At 38.9% G+C, this 8400-nt stretch overlaps 1 pseudogene; it reads left to right on the top strand.

Moving 5' to 3' along the window:
- Nucleotides 1-8400, top strand: part of LOC107673414 (myosin-binding protein H-like) — a 23176-nt pseudogene that overhangs the window by 10365 nt on the left and 4411 nt on the right.

Genomic DNA, 8400 nt, shown 5'->3' on the forward strand with positions numbered 1-8400 from the left:
ATACACACACACACACACATATATATATATATATATATATATATAACCCATACAAATATATGTTTATGTATGCGTAATACATTTTTGAGATATGTTGTGTACATGTACAGTATATCCATCCTAAATCCCGTTAATAAACATTGATATTATATAAGTAAATATAAATGATAGACATGTATTTTTTTTAAATGTATAACAAAAACATATATAAACATACAGATTTGTTGCATATGTTTTTTAATTAGCATGTTATTGTTTTAATTTGCATATATAAATAAAGTATATATTGTTGAAATATAGTTGCTACATGTAATACCATATAAACTATCATATACATATGTACAAATACAAATCTTACTATGGCCATTTTATGAACTTATATCTTCATCTACCCAGAGAATATACATATGTGAAAATTATGTAGCGCCTTGTAGGTAACATATATGGCAAAATCACTCTTGAAATAGGGCAATCATTACATTTTTGTATAGGGCCGGTCAGCCTCTAACCAGTTATACTGTATATACTTATATATAAATATATTTATAATTATAAGTGCACTTTTGTTCAGATCTCTAGGAGGATTTAAAACTCATAGTTTCTCATCATCTGTCCATTTTTACACTATACAGCTTCTGAATGGGTGGTTGCCAATAGTGAGCTCATTACGTCCAACCGGTTTGTCATCAGCGGCCTGACAGCCGGAGACCTACTTAACATTCGTGTGGTGGCCATGAATGCCGGAGGCCGCAGCGAGCCCGTCGCCCTGGCTCAGCCCGTCCCTGTCCGGGAGATTGTGGGTGAGTGTCTGTGCACTGTTGGTAGAAGGTTAGAGCTGCATGTGTAGGGACAGATGAAAGTGACGGGACGTCTCCGCTTACTTCACAGGGTCTGATTACTTCAAACACTGATTACTTCATAGTGTTATACATGTTGAGTGTATTCTCTGAGCCCTGGCTCATGTGGCTTACTGGCCCAGCTCAGATGACAGTATGTGTTTCCCTACAGCGAGGGGAGCAGGTGGAAGTGGACGGCCTACAGCCTGTAGCTACCTCTCCTGCCCTCAATGGGTTCAACAGCTGTGGGTATATAAATCCCATTGACTTGTGCCGACAAGAGCTTTCATTAGCATTTAAATTACAAACATGAAGACCTAAGGCTGTCAGTGCAAACTGAGCTCAAGGCTAAGAAGCACTGTAAACACATACTGTACGTTATTCTCCTAAACAGAGTGAAAGGTACTTATATAAATGTGTATTTTACAGAATTTCCATCTAGTTAAAGGATTGAATGGACTGCTCTCGTTAAAAGTGTGACTTTGGCAAGAAGTGTTTATATTCAGGGCTTGGTTCTTTGCCCTTGCACTTGACCACTTTTATTGGGGGAACTTGACCTTGACTCTTCCTCTTTGCAAGTAAAACAAAGTTATTATTTGATTAGATCAAGACTGATTTTTAAAATTAGGTTATGCAATATTCTCAAGGGTGATGTTATCTGTTATGAACAACATATTTATCTTTATTTTGAGGAGACCTGGTCTAACACCATTAAATCCATTTATATATAAAATATTTTATTTCATTTTTTTTATTTGACTAAGTAATATATTTCACTATCCTCTATAATTCACTATGGTCACATTTATTAAAATTTCTGTGGGCAAAATTCAGTAATTTCAATAGGAATCGGTAAATTTAACAGCGTAATATTTAACAGTATCCAACACTGAAAAACAAAAACTGGTGTAGAAACAGTTCTCACTAGTAAATGTCACTATTAATGACAAAGAGCCTGGGAGTGATATTGTGGATATGTTCAATTATAGGCCAAATGTCAAATATACCATTCCTGGCAAAAGTCCTTGAGCGTGTGGTTGTTGGCCAACTCCAAACTCATCTTTATATGCATAGCCTACTTGAAACTTTTCAATCTGGGTTTAGGTCTCGACAGTACGGAGACTGCTCTAGTTAGGGTCTTGAATGACCCTTGATTCTAGGGCTTGTGGCACAGCATACTAGTGGACAGATTGGACTGTCTGGAACTGTGTTGAATTGGTTTAAATCTTACCTTTCAGATCGCTCTCAATTTGTTTACCTGGGTGCTAATAGATCTCAGACTGTGTCTTTGTGTCAGGGTGTCCCTCATGGGTCAGTTTTTGGTCCTGTTTTATTTAGTGTTTATATGCTGCCTCTTGGGCAGATTTTTCAAAGTGTGTAAAACCTGGTTACCATATGAGTTTCTCCATATTAAAAAAGTAGTTTTATTTAATTTTATTTATTTATATATTTATTTATTTTATTTTATTTTATTTGCAGGGTTGCATAGAAAATACATGCCTATAAAAACAGTTCATATAAAATTGATAATATTGATTTTGACCTCCTGAGGTTGACATTTTCCGAAGGTTATGCACTGACACTGGCCATTTGTTAAAAAAGAAAAGAAAAAACTGGCCAAACTTCATCAACTGGCCCCTCAAACAAATGTGTGCTTGCTCTGAGAGCCTAAATCACATCCGTAGCACTTATCAAAGTGATAAATGACAGCAAGCAGTGAATGCTGTAATGGCAGTTTTTTTTTTTTTTAAGTAGCATGTATGTCGTTATACTTCAGCAAGGCTTAATTTAGCCGTCTGTAAATCTAAATGAAGAGTCTTGAGACACTGTATATGGATATGACGTGTCTATCTATAAGCTTGTATCTGGGTGTACGAGGCATGGGTCAGATGACTTCTTTGGCGGGAGATCATCAGGTTGGGAGGGTGTGCTGACAGATACAGAGAGAGCGGTGATATCTACATGGTGATATCTCATAACTCTCACTGTCATGATGCGAATCATGATACTAAACTGCTAGCTTGATGTGAATACAAGATGTACAGAGAACATGAAGTGCAAAAACACTTCATAAAAGCACTTTAGCCAAAACCACAACTGGTTCTTGTTGATATTAAACACTGTAATGAAAATCTGTTTGTTTACGATCTAGTTATTGGATGAAACCCACAGCGAAATATTTTCAGTCCTGTTCTTAATCTATTGATAGTCGACATTGTATCCTGTCATTCTTTCAAATGCATACAGTAAATCTGCTAAAAGAAAACACTAAGAGTAGTGCTGTTTTTTGGCAGGAGTGGTTCACGGTCCTCGAGCACTTCCACAGGCTGAACGCTACAGTCTCTGACCTTGTCATGGGAAATACATACACCTTCAGAGTTTTTGCAGAAAACAAGGTTGGAAGGAGTGAGACTGCTGCTGTAACAAAAGATGCTGCTCATATTCAGAAAACAGGTAAGCTCACAACAACTCATTGTTTTAACTCTACAGCACTTCAGACTTCTCCCATTAAGTAAAGTTAACCCATACATAGATTAGCTGTGGTAAAATTACTATTGAATGGCCTTGAGTGCCTTATTGCTGGCAGCAAAAGCAGTAAAATTAAATACACCCATATTTATTCACTATCCTAACTGTAAGCTGTGTACGGTTGCCAAATAATGTAGCAAATTGGGACATTAAAATATAATTCAAGCAATGTACATTCACAGTTGTGTACAGTGTAGCTATACACATACAACACACTACTGTATGTTCAACTGTTTTAGGTCAGTAAGATTTTTTTTAAGGAAAATAAAAGCAGCCTTGGTGAGCATTAGAGACTTCTTTCAAAAACGTAATATCTTACCAACCCCGACTGCAGAATGCACATAAATGCACACATGACTTCACATTCTATATTTTTGTGGCAAGTTGTTACATTGCGTGGCAACTGCAAACAGCCTACAAATAAACTAACCGATAATTGATACTAATAAATTATACTAAATGAACTGTTTCTTTAAATCACATGAGGCCATTTTGTTTGCAGCACACACTGACAGCACATACTAAGTGTTCTCGCTGTGTGAAGATAAGACTTGGCTCTGCCCTGAGTGCTAATGACAGTTCTCGTTCCTCACATCAGAGGTACATGGGATCTGCATAACAACATGGATTATGCTGTGCTGCAAAACTGACAATAATTTAGCAACATGCATCAGTCGGCTTTAGGCACAAGTTTATATAAGATCAGTTAACAGTTACAACCTGAGGCAGCAGACACTGAACTGGTTACGTTTCAAAAGCATTGCAAACACAAGTTTTTTTTTGCAATTCACAGTCTTGTGGCCTTTATTTCATATAAATGCTAATTAGGCATGAGTCACACTGGTCAACTATTCAACTAGTTACTCAACAAACTACAGTTAGGTTGACTAGTTTACCAAGAATTCTCTTTATTTTAGTTTTGATATGTTTAGCTGTAGAGCAGGGAAAGGGGCCCTCTAGGAGCAGGACTGGTTGTCACCCCTGATTTAAAAGAAAAAAAAGAAGATGATTGATGATCATGCAAACTGTATAATGGCTAAAGAAGGGCAGGGGAACTCTGGCCCTCAAATTCCACTTTCCAGCAGAGTTTAGCTCCAACCCTAATTAATCACACCTGAACCAGCCAATCAAAGGCTGTCTAAAATCACCCTCTGTACCCTTATATAAGGCACTTTGCCAACTATACTCTTATATAGACCACTATTTGAGGGAACTGCCATTTGTAGTGGTGTCCAAAACCACAGTGGACTTTATCGAGTGCACTCATTCAATCCATAATGCACTTTAGTAATGGGTGTATATCCAATGTACACTCAATGGCTAGCTGCATGCACAGTCAGAATAAATTCCTGCATCTCGCTAGAAATGTAGCATTTCCGGCACATTCAGTGTCTGCTCACTTGTTTTCATTCATTCCTTCAAGTGGACTACATTAAGTGGAAATCATGAATAAGGGTATAGGGGGTGATTTTGGATACAACCAAGGTCTTTAGGATCATTAGAAACTTCTAGGCATGTGTGTTGGAGCTAAACTCTGCAGAATGGTTGCCCTCCAGGAGCACGATTGGACAGCCATGCCTTAAATTCATAGCTGCTACAACTATAAACATTCAGATGGACATCTGTTGCTGTTGCATTGCACCCATGCTATGAAACATGTCCAACTGGGGTATTTACTGGGCTCTATTTAGCCGACTAGGAACCCATCAACTGCTTAAAGCCTGGTGTTTTGCACATCACTAACGTCATGTAACAGCTATACCCTCTGCACAACTGTCAGTCCCAGCTGAGGTTGTTGTCCCTTGCCCTGTAGGTATTGTCTACAAACCAGCAGAGTGCAAGGAGCATGATTTCAGCGAGGCTCCCAAGTTCACAGCGCCTCTCAGTAACAGAGCTGCCACTGTGGGCTACACCACTAAACTACTATGTGCAGTCCGAGGCAGTCCAAAGGTATGGATCATCTCTTTTCTGCTGATCTGTTATAGTCCTCCTTCCACATTTGCTATCGTGAAAAATTTACCAACCAGTAGCTACATGGTCGTAGCCAAGAGTTAGCTGATGTGCTGCTACAAATATACATATGAAAGATTATCGTTGTAATTCAACAACAGCTGTTAATAATCCAACGATGGTATCAACATATCCAAACCTCCTTGAGTTCATGCTCAATAAATAGTTTAATTATACCCATAGCTGTAGTCATAAGACACAAAAAGCCCAGTGCTGCTGGTCGTTCCTGCTGACCAAGGATGCCAGCTGGTAGACAGTCATGCGGGGACTGTGTTAGCTTGTCATTCCCAAGGAGGGGGATGGCGAATCAAGTTTCGAGAACAGCTGAGATGCATGCAAAATCTGGGCTGAATGCAAATCCTGATGAGTTAGCCTTCTAGGACACTCCAAAATTCTTGTTCATTAAAGCATGCTGTGATGGGATCCGCTGTTTATTTCATGCTAACAAAGTTCCAGAGATGTCCAGGCTGTCTTGGTCATGTTGGATGCAATTGGAAATGTAAAACCTTCAAAGCCACAATAGAACATAATATGTTTCATAGAAGAATAACTCAATAATGGCTTCCTCAAGAGTAAGGCTACAGTATTTACAACATGCTTCAAGCAATAAAAAAAGTAACAAACAGTTCCAGCTGGCAGATAGTCAGGGACTAGTAAATTGTATAAAAGGACTGTGACACTCAAAAGTCCTTGCTCCGGATTGTCATGCTGGGGCGCAATTTCCATTAGGCACCAACAGAGTTCCAGGGTGTCCTGAGCTTTTTGGAGGAAGTTGGAAACCTAAAACCTTCACAGAAGAACACCTTGATGCACTTCATAGAACGATGCCATAGATTATTTTTCATTCCTTCATTCCATTCCATGTTTGTCCGAGCCAGTTAACACGGTTCTACTTTGGTGCTGCATAATGTACAGTAACTAAACATTGGAGTATGCTGGCTTCTGTACTACACTACAAAACCATTATTGCGTCATTACAAGCCATTATTGGAGTAGCCAGGTATGGTCCCGCAACGTTTGGGGTAATTTAGCCACCTCCTAGCTCCAATCCTGCTACAAGCATTCCACTAGGATGGTTGAGAACTGTGCAGAGAAAAACGGAAATGGTTTGTAATCATACTGTACCAAACCGTGCTCAAGTGAAAATGCAACTGTTCCTCACCTTGCTCTAAGCTGTTTGGCCCAGTGGTGCTTCAATGTAATGGTTTCTCAACAGGATATTTATGTAGAGCAAACTTCTGCCTATTAAAAATGATGTTTTCATAAATTAATGGAATGATGCTCGTATTTTTTGTCCAGATTTATGACTTATTTGTGATTGACTTGTTGATATTGCCTATTTGTGAAAGTCCACTTCCTGACTGAACAGGAGAGTCCTTAAGGTACACATGATCCTTTTTTGACAATCTAATATCAGCACAGATTAATCAGATGTTCAATTAACAAGATCCCTGCTACTGTCTGTTATGTGTTGCCATATCTATTACATTTACATTTACATTTACATTTAGTCATTTTGCAGACGCTTTTATCCAGAGCGACTTACAGTTGGGGAATACATAAAGCGATTCTTCTTAAAGAGGCAAACAGACACAGGAAGTGCTTGAAATACTAAGTTTTAGGCATGATGGTACCACGAGGCGTTGCTCACTAGCGGATCTCCTGGAGGGGATGTAGATTCATAGTAGTGAGTGGAAGTAAGCTGAGCCTGTGGCTGTTCTATATGAAGCATCAATGTCTTGAACTTGATGCGAGCCGCGAGCCTATTAAATAAAGATTTATTTTTGACATCCATTATGCTCAAAAGCATAGCTAACAGACAGCTTGATGATATTATTTCAGCTTAGCTACTGTAACTTCATTAGGCTTCTTGAGCCTGAATGAGGATTAACTAGCTTTCAACTGATCAAATCAAAGTTTTCACTGGAATTACTCATCTAATCACACATTAGTAAAGTGTTTCTTGAAGGGGAGTATTTTAAGACCTCATCTCCACCTTTCCTAAAAAGCACCTTTGCATTAGCCATTTTGTGCTAGCATCTTGATTTCTGAAGTAATTTAGCATCTTGTGGACACCATCTGTGTGTGGAACTGAAGGCATTAGATTAGCATGTTTCTCTTTTCTGGAAAGTTACCCATGGAGCAGTGGGACATCAGTTAGCATCATAAGGTTAAATGCTAACAGAATGTGAAAATGCTTCTGTAAACTTGACCCATGAGGCGCAGTAACATGCTGTTGCAGCTGATGGACCTCGAGTAGCCATAAATTCAGGGACTGAGATGTGTGACATTTTATATAAGAATCATGACACCTCTAAGTATGTGTGAGGGATATAATTAATTGTAATGTGTTCAATGGTTCAGTTGTGAATTACTTGTTGGTGTTTGTTGTGGCCACGTCAGTTGAAATGACATGTATTTTGTTTGCAGCCTACGATCGAGTGGCTGAAGAATCAGATGCTCATAGGAGATGATCCCAAATACAGGCAGATCAACAACCAGGGAGTGTGCTCACTCGAAATCCGCAAACCATCCAGCTTTGACGGTGGCGTCTACACTTGCAGGGCCAAGAATGCCCTTGGTGAGGCTACAGTTGCCTGTAAGCTAGAGGTCAAACGTAAGTACAGGATCGTTTGCACTTTGCTTGACACGCTAAAGCTACAAGGGGCATTTTCAGCTGATTATAGCGGCGGCATTGATCCTTTAAGGTGTTTATCCAGGAGAGGAATGGAAAGCGAGCATTTTTTTGTGCCGACTATGATTAATTTGAGTTGGTTTTAAGCGTGTGTGTGTGTGTGTGTACAGGATGGGTACAGAGATATGTTGATGAACATCTGCTTTTCTCTTTCACCAGAGGTGATCATCTCAGATGAAAAAGAGAGGAAATAAAATAATGTGCACAGGTCAGTAAATATATTTTTTTACCATTTAAATATATAAAAGCTTAAAATTGTCAAATGTATTGTAAAGTATGTGGACACATTTTCTTATTGAAACATGCATTTGAATGCATCACACATTCCCA

Source organism: Sinocyclocheilus anshuiensis, unplaced genomic scaffold (genome assembly GCF_001515605.1).
Source record: "Sinocyclocheilus anshuiensis isolate Anshui unplaced genomic scaffold, SAMN03320099.WGS_v1.1 scaffold453, whole genome shotgun sequence".
Lineage (NCBI taxonomy): Eukaryota > Metazoa > Chordata > Actinopteri > Cypriniformes > Cyprinidae > Sinocyclocheilus > Sinocyclocheilus anshuiensis.